This window comes from Halichoeres trimaculatus, unplaced genomic scaffold (genome assembly GCF_033239565.1).
Source record: "Halichoeres trimaculatus isolate MK-OKI-2021-1 unplaced genomic scaffold, fHalTri1.1 fHalTri1_scaffold_10, whole genome shotgun sequence".
In the NCBI taxonomy this organism is placed as follows: Eukaryota; Metazoa; Chordata; class Actinopteri; order Labriformes; family Labridae; genus Halichoeres; species Halichoeres trimaculatus.
The window spans coordinates 28,029,216-28,045,109 of record NW_027437187.1 but is presented as its reverse complement, the minus strand read 5'-3'; the positions used below and the strand labels follow the sequence as shown (position 1 = coordinate 28,045,109).

At 41.3% G+C, this 15,894-nt stretch overlaps 1 protein-coding gene across 11 annotated transcripts in view; it reads left to right on the top strand.

Annotated features, from left to right (window-relative positions):
- Nucleotides 1-15,894, top strand: part of tjp1b (tight junction protein 1b) — an 81,995-nt gene that overhangs the window by 31,359 nt on the left and 34,742 nt on the right. The window contains exon 1 of one of the 11 annotated variants that reach the window (XM_074676747.1): nt 12,568-12,752. The exons of the other annotated variants lie outside the window; for them this stretch is intronic. The gene's annotated coding sequence lies outside the window, so the exon portion shown is untranslated. Of the gene's footprint in view, nt 1-12,567; nt 12,753-15,894 lie in introns of those variants that run through there. 11 annotated transcript variants of the gene reach the window in all.

Here is a 15,894-nt window from a genome sequence, read left to right as displayed (position 1 = left end):
GCTGAAATTTGCTGTTAAATACCCATAAAACAAATGAAATATCTACAAATTCATCAACATGATCTTTACCATGGAACAGGGCTATCATACAGAGATTTAAGTCATTTCCTTATAAAAAGAAACACTGAAAATGATGGACTGGCCCCTTAAAGTCTGGACCTCAAATTTGGGCAAGTTGCACAATAAACTGGACAAATCTATTGTGCATTCAAAGAAAAGCCTTTGGGATAACATTAGTGTTTAAGTTTTCCAGAATTGTGCTGACACTATGCCAGAGAGATATGCTGCTGCTGTAACTTCTGCTAAAGGTAGATAAACCAGATACTGAAGTTAAAAGTAGATTAAAACATCAGGACTCATTCCATCTGATATTCGATATGCTTAGAGCAACCATCTGCATGTTCCATGGTCAAGATTTGGAGGCACAAAAATGGTCAATATTTCCAGATCTGACAGGTGTCCTAATGATTTGTCCACCACTGTGTAGTGTAAGATTAAAGTAAAATTAAAACTCAAAGGACAGCTCTAATATTTCATACTCTTGTGCTTCTACACATACAAATACAACTCCTCTGACAATATGTAAACAGGTCTAACCTCTCTTGACTTCTGTTTCTTGGTGATCTAAAGACAAGCTGTGAACTCTGACCCTGGACTGTGTATTAACATGGAGTCATGTAAGCCCATGGAGGCTGTGTGTATAAAAACATGTTTGACTCAATCATAGGATAAATACTTCAAACTTCAGTGAGTGTTCAGTACCCACGGATGAAGAGTGTGCACTTGGCCCTGTTATTGGGAAACTGCATCAAACTTAGGCTCGGGGTCAGCGGGGTCGACTCAGACCAAACGTTGGTGTAAGTGAACACTGGAGGAATTTCTCAGCACTTTACTTTGCTGTCAGGATTTGTTTAACACGACTACCTTGGCACTATTTGTGGACGCAACACATACGTGTTTTTCCCAGCCCGCTGGCTCTCCGCCCAGTGACTCAACAATAGAGCCATGCTGACAGGGCTTCCCTGTGAGTAAGACACTTACTATTGATGAGTACCTTATGCAACCCCTCTTCAAAATGATCAAACTATCCCTTTAAACTAAAGGCAGAATTACATTATGCAAGGCTTAACTGTTGAGAGCAGACCAGTGAGCCAACATCTCATTACAATCCATCTAATGCTTGTCATAATATTTCTTTATAATAGTGTTGCTTTTGACTTTCTTTTTCCAAGAGCTCATTCAAAAAGTGAATCGTCATGTAAACAAATTCAGTCAGTCATTTCAAATGTTATTACAGAATCAGCATCCAGCTCCCTGCATGTAAACCTGGCTCTGCGATGCTGGAGGTGGATGCTTTTAGGCTGTAATTGACAGATTAGTGGTGGCCTTGATTCTGAGCCATGCACAGCATTCATAAGCCTTCATCTGAATGGAAAAGGCAGCGTAGTGTCACCGCACTCTCGTGTCCTCTCTCTGCTCTGTAAGTCATGTACATCGCCCCACCACATCACATTCATTTGTCTTTATGGCCTGCCACTCAGGGGACGCTTCAAACGGCTCCAGAGGCCTCTATCTCAGGGCAGACGGAGCGCTCAGCTGAGGGCTCCTGGCCTCTTCATGGTATATTTCTTTTTGTACAGGGCTGTGTGTGCACTGGAGGAAAACTTGCTGACTTGCCCAAACTCAAATGCGGCTGATGGAAGTAACGGTCCGCCTTACAGTGAGTGATGAGACTGCAGGATGCTGAGCTGAGGAGCCGTTTCCTTTGCGTCCTTACCAAAATATCTCAACAGACACAACAGCGAGCCTCTGAGCCGTTGGATGATCTGCAGTAACGTGAAAAAAGATCTCACCTGACTAGCTGTTTCAACCGAGAACTAGAGATATTAATCAACTGAGTGTATGAATTTAGGTCCATAACTATCATTGCCCATCAGCGTAGAGCTAAATAATCAATAGTAGTTAAGACTTTGTTTATATCGATTGCTTTTTTTGATTGCTTTTCTCTCTTGATAGTCAGGGGAGGACTTTGGCTCCCAGCCCACTCCCGCTGTCATTTGTGTTGGCAAGCAGCTCACTTGTTCACAGAAAGCTTGAATCAGATTTTAGTGCTAAGGCTGCAGAAAGCACAACAGAGATGAAGAAGAGAAGGAGGGGGTGACTAACTACAGTCTTTTATGCACTCGATGCCTCGGTGTATTGCAGGAGTTATTTTTCTGTGTTCATCAACAACAGCTCGTCTCATCTCAAAGCAGCAGCGTTTACAGGATTTCTCAATGCTTTAGGGAGATGCATTAGTCCATCTGTTAGGTGTAACACAAACTCCTGTTCTCTTTATTATTTACTCCATAGACCTCTCATATCCAAGTTACTATGTGTGACTTTTATTTGTTGCTGTGAAAGAAGAATCCACAGGGGGATTTTTCACGACAAATAGCAGCATTTCAAAGGGATATTCCTGCTGTGTTCTTTCTTTAAAGGGATTAATGTTTTTGAATAAGTTGCTTATGCCAGTGTGTGTGCTGTATTTCATCATAAAGATGATAAAAATACACACACAATACCCTACTTTGAATCCCTGCTGGTGCGATGCTAACTCTAGCTTGCTGTTTCTGTTTCATGTGTTTTTTTGAGGGAGAAAGATGTGTTTTTATTGCAGTATTTTCCTGCCCTCTCAGCTGTTTTGGGAAATGTAAAAGGAATGTTTGCTGCAGAGGCTATAACCAGGTGAGTTGCAGAGAAACTATAAGAGTGTATCAGCAGGAGCAGGTGCCGCTAAGCCAAGATAAAAAGCGCAATTAAATTAATTACTCCTTAACAGATCAGGATCAGTCGCCGACCAAGGCCCTGAGCACTGCCTTGGTCAAAGTCTTAATCTCTTATTAGTTCTGCTTGCCCCGTCCCGCTTCTAAAATCTCATCCTTGGCTGCAGTCTGCCGTGAACCGAGGCACTCCCCCCTATCCGCCACACACAAAAAAAGGGGAAAAAAAGCCCCAGCGTAAGCATTTATTCGCTGCTCAGTCTTGGGAAAGTGCTGCAGATGCATTTACCCAGAGAGCAACTGCAGCTGAATTAACCAATCTGCATATTCAGGGGCCTGTTAGAGGGAGATTGTTCCCGTGTGATGAAGACTTGGAGGTGCACAAGGGGTGGGAGAGGAGAACCTGAGTGAGACACACCACACGGAAACAGAGGGAGGGGGAGGGATGTGGGGGGGTGGGTGCAGATTTATCACGACTAACGCTGTAGGAGGCCTCGTTGGGAGAGGGGGGGGCGGCTCTGTGATTGGGTCTCAGTAAGACAGGTCTCTTATGTAATGCACGAACAGAGTCAAATGGATGCTCTTTTCTTTGTCCTATAGGTGATAAGCACAGGGGGATGGTTGGAGGTGATGGAGGAAGGTTGTGTGTGTGTATTGGTGTGTGTGTGTGTCTCATGTCTGGTTGCACAGGCGGTGTGGACAGAGGATGGCAGATGTTAGGTTTGTTTCTGGAGGCTGTGACTCAGGAGCGAGGTCTGCCTATGGGTGTTCTGTTGGGACATATGGCAGGTCACTAAAGGCTCTGCTCTACGCGTGTGTGTGTGTCATACTATTATGTCACACATCTTGTAGCAACATGCTGACTTTACGGCCTCTGCCGAGGTGATTTTAAACATTTTCACAGCTTAAAATTAAAAGCCCCACACTGTATAAACACCTCAGTTAAAACTAAACAATATGTTGGATGGTATTAGCCATTTTTCACTTCTTAAAAGACGCTGTGTAAAGATTATAAACAGCAGGGACCTTGGTTGTCAGAGGAAGATTTGAGGAAAACGACTCGTGCTTCAGAATTGTTTTTATGGTCGGCGCTTGTGTCCCTCATCTACGACAAATCATTTCAAGAGAGACGACTCAAACCCACATAAATCCCAACAACTCTATTGACTTTCCCACATGATTTATGACAAGAGGGGAGACCTGGACAGTAAGCACCCTCAGCAGCTGACGATGAGTGGAAGTGTAGCACTGAACCAACATCATGCACAATGTTTTCCCTTCCAAAAATACAGTCGAGGTCTATTAATACCACCATAACAAGCTTTCATTATGACTCTGGCCTGTTTTCAAGAAAGGCTTGGTGCTCATGTTATCCCCCTCCCCTTATTTGAGCACTTGAGCGTGGGGTCATGTGAAGGACAAGCAGCAGCAGTGGGATGATGTAATGTTTGTAGGATTCAAGATGGTGGCCATGGAGGGGAAGTCAAGCGTCGGGAATAAAACACTGGGAAGGTTGTCCTGAGACAACTTAATCAATCACAGGGTTTGATGTCCTCAGCTGTGGACGCTCGGTGGATTACATCGTCTGCTGATGGATTCTCCTGCTTTTCCAGAGCAGATATTTAGTCTCCTCTGATGCATGATTTAGAAAAATCTATGGTTTCAATTTGTTTTTGTTTTCTTGATACTGACACCTAAAACACCTGATATCCAGTAATAAAAATGACTTTGTCATTTTTGATTCATCAAAAGCAAAGTTCAATTTACTATTTTTTATTATACAATAATTACACTTTTGATGTGTTTTCATTTATGATCAGTTAAAGGGCCTGTAACATTTAAATATACATTTAGTGCTACTCAGAGCCTGAAAAAAGAAACCCCCCTTACAGCAGTTAGACTGTTTTGACTGTACAGATCCAAGTGGACGGTCTTATGGGAGAGATTTTATGTGTAACACATGCACGCGTGTTTGTTTATGAGTGCACAGCTGTTGTTCTAAATGCATGTGCATAATTGTATAGTTTTCAGACATAGAGCATAAGACGCAACACAATCATGCAAGGTAATAGCTTCTTTTATTAAAGGAGTAGTTCCGTGTTTTTTTGTGATGTGGTTACATGAGGTATTTGTCAATATTAAGTGTATTTCCTGTTTTGAGAAACTGTCTGGAGAGCTGGGACCATAGTGAGGTTATCAGCAACTGCAGATGGAGTCAAGGGGAAACATACATGCAACCGATAATAGTGTAAAAATAAATAAGTGAGCTTGTTGCAGCAACTGATCATAGATTATTGATGAATTATACATACATTTTGATTCATAATTGGAATAATGTGATAGAACCAGCGCAAAAGTTTCAAATATCTTTTCCTTTTTAGTTTTTTAGAGGTTTTACTATTAGTTGGACAATACCTGACATGTTTTTCTACAGTGTTTTAACATTTTTCACCATTCAGTCTGAGTGCATCAGCCACCGTGCTTGAATGTAAAAACTGATTTTCACAGAATTAACATTAAAGGAAAACATTATTTTAACTATTTGAGGGGGGGTTGCATACCTCCTAAAGATGCTGTGTAGCTCAACCCCTGTTTTTTTAAAAATGACAAGAGTCACAAGCAACTCTACCATGCTATTCAGATAAGCCTAAGAACCTACAACTAAAACACTAATACCAGGGAGAGTGTGGCTATATTTCATTATTGTCCTTCACTAAAAAGCTAAAAAGCTCCTTTCCTCTTTTCAGTTTTCATATGCACGGCTCATATGTGTTCTTCAGACTGCAGTATAGCTTTGACCTCATCTGCAATGATTGATTGTCTAGCTTCAGTGCTTTTACTATAGCCAGTTTCTAAACAAAGGAGTCGAGCTGATCGGCATCCTCTGCGGTACTGCACGCTCTATCGACCGGCACCTCATGCAACCCCATTCTAGATAGTTATAATTATAATTTAGAATCAATTCTGTGAAAAGTCTGTTTTTATATGCGAGCATGGAGGCTGATACTCAAACTAAAATGTGTAAAAAGTTTCAAGAAATATATTTGGAAAACATGCCAGGTATTGCCTATCTCAAAGTGAAACCCATAGAAAACAAAAAAGGAAAAAATACTTAAAATGTAACAAGCAGATTTCAGCATATTTTTTTTTTTTTTTGTGTGTGAAATGAACAAAATATATAGCTCACCAATTAGTGTAGCTCGTGTATAGCTCACCAATAATCAGCCAATAGAGAAAATGAGTCATTCAGATCATCTATTGTCAGTAATAATGACCATTTCAGAATTTTACTCTGCATGAAGTCTGTTATCAAAAAAACAATCGTGAAAATCACACAGAAATTTGAAAGATTTTTGTAATCCCCATGTCCTCCAAAAAGCAAGTGCTGTGTATGAAAATGTGTGTATGTGCTCATGTAATACTAAGCATTGTGTTTGCCTGGATCAGTTTATGTGTGTGTGTGAGTGTATCACACAGCCTGCCGTGTTGCTGGACATGTAGGATGTGTGTTGATGCCCAGGGAGGCACCATATGCTGTTTAGACTCAGGAGCATCCTATCACGGCGCACCCGTGGGTGAACAACCCCGTCTCCTACTTGTGTCTCCCTCCATCAGCTCACACGTGTATCATCAGCCAGCAGGAGCTGCAATCACGCAGACCCACTCTGCTCACGCTCATTTTCACGCCACTGTAAATAATTCTTCATATAGATATCCTCTTGCATGGATTCGGCTCAAGATGGTCGTGCTGGACGCAGATGAACAGTGTTCGGCTGAAGCCCTGCAGAGGGCAGAGTTTTACTACCTTTATGTGCTGAGGAACATCTATGTTTGCATGGCTGACGCATAAGAGGGAGGAGGGGTGAATGTGCAGTAAGGATGTTGGGTTTGGATGAATGTTTAGCTTCCATATGTGGGAAGAAATGCTTTGGTAGATTAATTGCATGATTAGAAACAGCCAGCAGAGCAGCCACTAGAATGGGAGGAGCTGTTAAGAAGAGGATGGTTGGAAGTCAAGCTGGCAAACAGTTTAATCCCCCACAATCTGATGTATTAGAGGGGTGCAAACTGGCATTTTTTGCTGTGTTGTAATACTGATTTTTTTCTTAATTGGATTCATCAGAAATTTGCGATAAAAGTAATTTCCAGTGAAAATTTGAGGCGGTGCATATTTTTAATATTGTCTTGCTTCTTTCCGCAGTGCGGTAAAGTACCCCTGGGTGATTTTTCACCTTTTTTCTCTCCTGTCTCTCTTACCCCCATCACCTGCCCTCCACAATACCCCCCGGCCTGGTCCGAGGGGAGCACCTGATCCCGCACCACGCGGGCCTCTAATTGCTTCACTCTCATCCTGAGCGAGGCTGCTCTCTCGGGGAAAAGTCATGAATAGACAACCTCATATGAATCCAAACTCATTTAAAAACCCTGCTTGATGGAGAAGAAAAGAAAAGTCTATCCTTAATTAATATTTGAAGTGGAAGTTCACATCAGAGGTCACACTTTGTGTAAAGTGAATCCACATAAATTAAAAAAGTCTGATATAATATTTATTTTTCATTCAGCACCGTAGCTTTTGGAGGAGTGAGTCTCCTTCAGCTGACTCTTGAAGTGTCTCCTTTTCATTAGAACAGATAATTAATCTGCTGCCTGTTTTCAGCTGTCCATCAAGTCTCTAAAGGACTGACAAGAATCTTTTAAAAGCTTTTATTCCCCCAGAAGAATTCAGCGTCATGTTTATCTCTGCAATCAGTGATCTGGTGTTGAAAAACAAAATAACAACTCAGCTCGCCACTCTGCTGCAGGTCGTCTCCGTCCCGCACGCATCCACATTAACTGATTGGAATAGTTCATCTTTATTAGCATCAGAGCCTAGCCGCCTCCTGGGATAAACATACTTAGGTGATTGCTTCTTTGCTACTGTACATGATGCTGTAGTTAGATGCAGAGAGGATTTGGATGTCGCTGGCCTCTTGTCACATGATCCACAGGGCCGGGGGATGTGAGGTCAGCTCGTGTCACTGGATACGTCTGAGCTCTCAGCTGTCGGTGGGAGAAAAAATGAGATGAAGATTAAAGGTTCATTTGAGGAAATCTTTTGCAAAAATGGGATTCCTTTCTGAGCATGGATCCTGTTTGCAGCTTTAAAACTTGGGAATCAGTTTGAAGTAAGAATGCGTCCTTTATGACGGCTCCCTGAATGTTCAGTGTGTAAGATAGTGAACGCACTTGTGCCAAATTTTTTGCATTACATTATAAAATATCTACCTTTGAAGAGAGAAGTGTATTGTTTTCTAAAAGGAACTGAATGATGTAGATTTTTTTTCTGTTGTTTCTGTATCTTTTGCTGTTGCTTTGGCAAGGTGTAGTTTCGTCCATGACTAATAGTTGTGAGAGTATAAAGGTTCGTATATTGTGGCAACCTTCAGTAAATCATTTCAAACCCCCCAAATACAGTAATTTTACTGTAGTTTACTGTATTTTTTTTCTTTTATCCAGAAGTGCAGCTTTAAAGAAATAGGAAACCTGCTCTACTGAAATTAACCAGTGCGCCACTTTCATCTTTTTCCATGTGTAAAGGCAACTTTATTGTCATTCAACCACTGACACAAGATAAACAAATGATATAGTCCTACAGAGAGGTGCTGAAAAAAGTGAGAGGCAACAACCTTACAAATCAAACACAAACAAACAGGGCACTGCAGTCTATAAGGTCCAGTGTACACTTACAAACAGAGTAGAGAAATGTAAACATAGAAAGAGCTATACGCTGGAAAATAGGCACAGCTGTTAGAAATGCTAGGAGAAAATAAACAACGTTGTGGATTAAAAGTCAAAGACTGCACATTAGTCACAGCAAGAAGTCCTTTATAAAATGTTTAAATGCCAGGCTTTATGTGTAATATACATTAAATCATCACATCAGTGAATTTATGGGCAGTGTAGCTGTGAAGTTGCAGTATAAATCTGTAGTTTTAACTTTAAAATCTGTACAAATTACTGTGAAATATTAACAGGAAATTACTGTGAATTCACAGCCTGAATTTTAACTGTGGGATGAGTTGTATTTTTATGAAGTATCTAAATGTTTGGCTTCAGATAAAAGACGAGACATTTTTTCTTCTTCCGGGGTTGGATGTTATGATCTCATATTGTAAATTCAGCCACTAATAACCTGGACAGAGATCAGGAGGCAGCAGCCACATCGAGCCTCCTCCATGTTTCAGCAGCGATTTTACTGCTGTACGTCCTCAACTCTGCCTCCTCGAGGTCACACCACGTCCTTCTATAAAACACCTTTTGATAAGTGTCTTTTTAACTGCTGACTTTACAAGAAATCTCATGCTCACTGGATCATGGAGCCTTCTCTCTTCCTCCCTGAACGTGCTGCACCTTATAACGGTGAGGCTTTATTGTGAAACCTGGTGTGAGGAATTTTCTGTCCAGAACTAATGGCCTGGCTGTCAAGTTGAGTGTGCTGCTTCCTCATGCTGGAGGTCAGCGATACTGACAGAGGACGACACAGGAATCACAGAAATACAAGCCTCTGCACTGTAGCCAGCTCACTCCATTATGAGATTACACTGATGTACTCCAATTTGTAAAACTAAAGACTAGATAACAAGATAAGAAGCATAAAGTTTCCTGTTTCATCTTGCAGCTTTTGGCAACACCATGTCACATGATATCATCTTTTTCACACCCAGCTACTGGACAAAAGCATTTATTTTCTCTTGCTGCAGAGCTATGTTTAACGTCTGTCATGTCACTTGATAGCTGCAGTCATTAAAGCTCATAGATAGCCACACCAACCTTTGCTTAGCTGGCTGTTTCTTCCTGACCTGTATGGCTAAGAGGTGACTTGCTCAGCGTCAGGGGCGGTGCACTCTAAAAGCCCAACCTGCTGTGAATTTCTAATTTGCTTTTTCCACTCGTGTGATTTGTTCCTGCAGTCATACTCATGCTTTGGATCCTGTCTGTGCTCCTAAATGTGCTGATGGGAAAGACTGAGAGGGAGGCAGGGAGTGAGTGAGTGAGTGAGTGAGAATAGGGGGCTGCATAATTCTGTTGCACGGCATGTGAAACTCCCTCTGTGCTGCTGGAGCCAGCGATGCAAACATTGTGGAAGCAGTAACAGAGGGTATTTCAAGGGCTTGAACAAAGATACATTAAGCAGCATAAACTCACATCAAAGCCAGTTTAATCAGATGCAGACTGTAAGGAAAAGTTTACATTCATGCACTTCCAGAGGGGTTTCAGAGCTTAATTGCATTTTTCTGCTCCAGTACTTCGGCTAATACTGTGATGCATGATAACTAATCATGACAATAGCACCGTGGCAAGTTTAAAGCCTGACAGTCGAACGGAAGCCTGCTGAGAAGGCCGAAAAGATTTACAGATTAGAACTTTACAATCTATGCAAATTAAAAATATGCAAAGGTCTGAACAAAAGCAAACAGCAGAAACACGGCAAATGAAAGAACGTGCTACAAAAAGTGGACACAGCATCAAAAGCAAATGTGGGAGAAACAGAAACTCAGAAAACAGCATCACAGATGTGCTTCTTTTGTTTTACTTCGCATCATTAACTTTATTTGCCACACTTAAGATTTGCTGTAGTTTTTTTTTCCAGCACTTTCTTCCACTTGCAGCACTTGTTTGCATGTGTTTTTCAGTTTGCACTGTCTCTTAATTTGTAGCTCCTTTCCAGTTCCAGCCTCTGAAGCACAATTCCATATGTCAGCCACTTTACGGTTGCCATCGCCGCCTCTTAATGACATAAAACATCCTCCCATATTGTCAAGTCTTCTCTTTTTATTGGTGCCAATGAGCGGTTGAGGTGCAGGTCAGCTACATTTGCTGTTTTGTGGGTTGTCCTCTTTTCCCCCTTTTTTAACACTGCTATTCATCATAATTTGTTTTTCCACAGGATATATATGACCGCTTGTGTTTATCTTTTTCTTATGACCTTGGCCAACCCACATTCTTCCACTCATGATGCCCCCACCCTCCTCTCCCTCCTCCACTCTTCTCCTTCTGATCCTCCAATGGAATCTGCCCCGAGTCTCCTTACGTCAGCAACATTGCAGGACCTCTGTGCTCCTCCGGCATTACATTCTGCCCCTATCTCCTCCTGCGCTCATTAGAGACAGAGGTAGAGGTGACAAGAACGGTCACACGATCTCAAAGTGATAAAACACACACAACAGAAGCTGCTGCAGGGAGAGTGATGCACTTTTGGAAAAGGCCAGCACAGAAACTTAAAAAGTGCATGGGATGGAGTCTTAAGAGCGGTGGTTTGGTGCAGTGCACAATTTACATTCTACTGTATATTGATTCAATCTGTATACCCCATGGGAAGGAGTATTGAGCATCGTGACTGTAGGCTGGATTTTAGTTCTATCCTCTGCATTTTAAATGGCTTTATGCAGCATGTCATTACTACTTAAGGCGCCGACCTCAGCTTTCCCTGTAAAGAGTTTGTTTGCTGTAGTTAAAAGTGAAATCCACACAGTTCTTTTTCATACCATCTTTGCATTTTTAACCACACACAGTAAAGTAAATATAAAACAGATTACAGTATAGGGCTTTGATTTTCATCCAAACGGTTTGCGGTTAATACATCAGTACTTCCACATACACAGGGCGGTATGAGAGATGAACATCTTGTACTTGGCTGGACCTTTGTTTCAAAGGACATCAAATCAATCAAACCCAACTCATATTTTGAAATCCAATTTGTCAAATCAATATTGAGACCTTCGTAGCATTAGAGGGTTCGTGTCTGGTGTATTTCTTTCACAGTGGCTCATAGTTTTCTTACACAGGGTTGAAAGAAATCTGAATGTGTCCTGCTGCTACTGTTGAAATAGTCATGAGTTAAAAAAAGATTGTTGTGTACTTCAAGTGTAAAGGTGCCAGGGTAAGTTTTTGTTAGTCTATATTCACCATCTAATAAAGCTAACAGATTTATTAGCTCTCTGTTTGATCAAGACACTTGTTAAAAGCTCTTTATATTCAAATGTTATTTTACAATCCAGATTTAATTCAGAAAAGGCTTACAAAGGTCTGTTGTGCTCACTCACCTTTTCAGGAAATCCTTTTAAGAGAGGCGGGTTATTCTGATAGCCAAACAGACATATTAACTACTTTAAGCTGGTATTACTTGCTTTAACAACAAATACATCCTATTATGTACATAATACAAATGTTGATGAGACTTGAAGAGTATTGAACAGAATCATACCTTATTATCAGATTTTATTTCTGATTACCGTATCAGTAGGTACACAAATAGTTATATCAAGGGTTGTATAAAAAAATAAGATTATAAAAAGGCAGCCAAAATACACCAAGGACATGCCTCTTTTATGGAAAGTCAAACGTAAAGTCAAAATATAAAACTATAATAACAGGCTGGTATGTTATTACAAAATAGTTACAACCCTGCGTCAGAAGGCACATATTGATTCATAATATACTTTTTTAGCAGTTGAAAGACTATTTTTTATATATGTATGAGTCTTTTTTTAAAATTCAGAGTAGATTCTTCATTAATAGGTGTATTTTACAGTCTATGATTTAAGCGAATGTCACGTTGACAACAGTCGCCTCTATCCCTCCACATATGGCGCCACAAAAGCTCCGTTGCTGTATTTTCATCCTCATCGTCGACCGTTTGCTCTCGCGCTGGAATGGCGCTCGCTGCTGCTGCTGCTGCTGCTGCCGTTGAAGCATCTTTGCATCCCTCTTTCCCCCCATGCCCCCCCGCGGACAAACCCGAATGGTTTCTTCCAGGCGAACCTGTCACTGTCACCGCGGCGGTGACGGCAGCCGAAGTGTGAGAGCAGAGGGGGGGAGAAGAAGGCTTCATCCACTGCCTGCCATTGCAGTGCGGCGGCTGCTGCTCTGGAGCCTCACTAGAAAGATCTTCCCATTCCTTTACTGTGAGATTTTCATCGGCTCGTCGCGAGGACCATTGCTTTCGCGAAGGTGAATTGTTTTACTTGATTTATTCTGGATGTTCCGCTGTAGCCGCAGGAGCTGACTGGATGTGTGTCTCCCTGCGGATACGAGCGAGCGATAACGGTGCGAGCCGAGGCAACTTCGCTATCTCACCGCTAGCAAACTGCATCTACGCGCTATGCTAAGGGGTTAGCAACATGCTAATGTTATCTCCTAATAGAACGCATTTGGAACGAGCCTGTTGTCGTATTTTCCATTGAGCCTGCGTACATGGATGTAGGGAGTCACAAAATGCCAAGCAGCCGAGCTGTCATCGGGGTGACGGGTTGTTCTTCCACCAAGTGCGTGGAGCGTCCAGGTAACGTGAGCTAGGATGAGCTAGCCTCGTTAGCTGCTGGAACAAAATGTCGGCCAGCTTGGGGTTGACTTGACCAGGAGGGTATAAATGGGGTACATGGTAAATTAAGGGTTAGTTTTATATAAGTGATAGGGTAGTGTTGTCGTTTGTGGGGGTGATGGGAATATGGTATTTGTACTCTGAGTTAACGGTAAGGTCACGCGGGGGCTCACCTTGTTTTGATGGTCAACTTGTGATACCATAGTGTGTCTATGGTAAAGCTAGGTAGCTTTGGCTAACGTTAGCTGAGTTTAGTGTAGTGGATCTATCGGTTCTGTTAACGTTTCAACTGGCAGCCACAGTATCCCTGCTTCTCAATGTGTGTGTGTGTGTGAGGGGCAACACAGTTTGTCTCTACACTGATTCAAGCTAACATCTCACAGTGTTTATTTCCTAACAACCGGACTGTTGCTAATGTACACTTAAAACACACCCATCACCTGTTGAATATTAACCGCACTGGACACTTATCATTTTCAGGGTGTTATAGTTTGACCTTTTATTGTTTACATTGTTATAAAATGCTTATAACTACAGCATGACTAGGTTTTACATTTTGATAATGGTAGCCTGTCCACTCAAGTATGGCCAGTGTGCAAAGAAACAGTATTAAGTTAACAATGAAAAACACAACACTAGGGAAAAATCAACATCATCTATTTATTTGGTCATCATAATATGTGTTTTTAATGAATCCCTCTGCAGTTTACTTGGACTTGTTTGGCATTGTTGAACTAATGACCAAGGTCTTGTTTACATTTTTTCATTGCAGTATTTTTATATTAGAGACTCACAGGTTGTCTGAGATTGTTTAGAGGTCCATCAAGTATTTTTTGAGTGATGTTGAAAGAGTCTCACTTTTATGTTTTTGCCTGCTCATAATCTACAGTGTAAATTTGATTAAAAGTCTCAAATTGGTTATTTTGGGCAACCCAACCAACTCATTTATGGCACATAGTCCCTTTGACAATGCTGTCATTTTCTCTGCTGAAAATAATCTCTTGCATTTACTTTATTTTGTATTAGTGGACACTAGAGCTGGACTGGTAAAATGAAAAATGACAGAAAAGAAGAAGTAAACTACACAGCATCCCAGCTATTTATCCCGATATAACAGGTGCTACATTTGAAGAAAGCCCCTAAAATACTATTAAATCAACAAATGAACATTTTACGAGGTATACACTTCAAAACCATGATTTTTATTTACTGCACATTCTAAGGGTGAATCACCAAGAGTACAGTCATATGATTCTAATAGTGAGACTTATGGCAGCTGTGCAGGGCATTAGATCTGTCACATGGAGTGGGGGAAGCACAGACAGCACAGAGGATGTTTGGTGTATCTGTCGGATGTTTCCTTTATCTTTAAATAATTTTTATGGCAGAGTTGTGCCTGAGATGAGAGATGAGGATATCTATCTGCCCAAGGGCGACCATACATGACAGTCTGTAAATCATGTTGCCCTAAGCTGTCGTGGGAGCAGCAGTCATCTGAGTCACTGTGGTTTTGGAAGGACAACTGTTATCTCATATTTTGCCTACTTACGTCATATCTGACTGCTGTTTTATACCCCTGTGTTCTGGTCGATGCTGTATGTAATGAGGGGCTTATCCAGTTGTTGATTATACAAACCTACGTCACAACAGACAAAAGAATAAGACTGCATGTCTGCATAATACTATGTGTAGGAACATAGCAGGAATCTGAGATACAGCTCTTTGTAGATTAACCTCAGCACTTGATTGGTGGACGCCGGTCTTCCAGGATATACCAGTTTATCACGGAGCATCCTTTTTGAAAGATGGGATAACTTGCGGGAGGAGGAGGCGAAGCAGAGAAGCAGAGGGTTTAACCGGCTGTTTATTGTTGGCAATGTGCTCTCCACTATTGATTACATCAATTAAAAATGTATGAAGACTTTGACCTGTAGTCCCGCTTCTGTTGTCCTGGAGAAAAGACAATTTCATTTGCAGAATAGCAGAGTACTGTTGAATCACTGTGAGTTGTTGATGATTTCACCACTTGATGTTACTCTGGAGATTTAACCTTATTACCTTACCTGTTGATTGATGGGATGGAAGTAATTAGACATCAGAGCATACACCTTAACAAAAAAAACAAAACATTAAAAGAAACAGCTTTTCTCAGATTGGCCAAATGGGGTGAAAATGAAATTTCTGTGACAATGTTATTGTTGCTTAAGACATTTCCCGTTTTTCCAGAGGAATCTTGTGTCTACTTGATGCAGCCATAAAACAACTGGAGCCTGACAAGTTTTTCTTTCATACTAGTAAAGTATTTTTGCTGTGCGTCTGAATTCTAACAGATGAAGAGCTGTCGTCTACTACTCCTTTATTCCACCTCAGTTGTAGCATACTGTTTGGAGATAATGTGAGCTGTTGTGAAGTTGATGGATAGCTGCTTTGACTTGGAAAGATAGCAGAGTAAGAACTTCCTGCCTTTTGAGCATGTGATGACAATGCTCAGGTGACATAGTAAGTCTGTGTACTTTAAAAAATGGCGGCTTTACATTATGAACACTGCTCCTGTGTTCAGAGGCTTGCCTGCATAAATCAGGTCCATCGTAAATTCCTGTTTGAAAGAGGTGTGGAATTATCAGCAGGGAGAGGCTTGCAAAACCTCTCATCAATCAAAGTTCAACATGAACCTCCTTTTTCTTATAGCATGGAAACATCCCTTATCATGTCTGTTTTTTATTGGCTGCGTTGCCCTCATTTCAATCACTGTGACGGCGAGGAGGCGGGGTG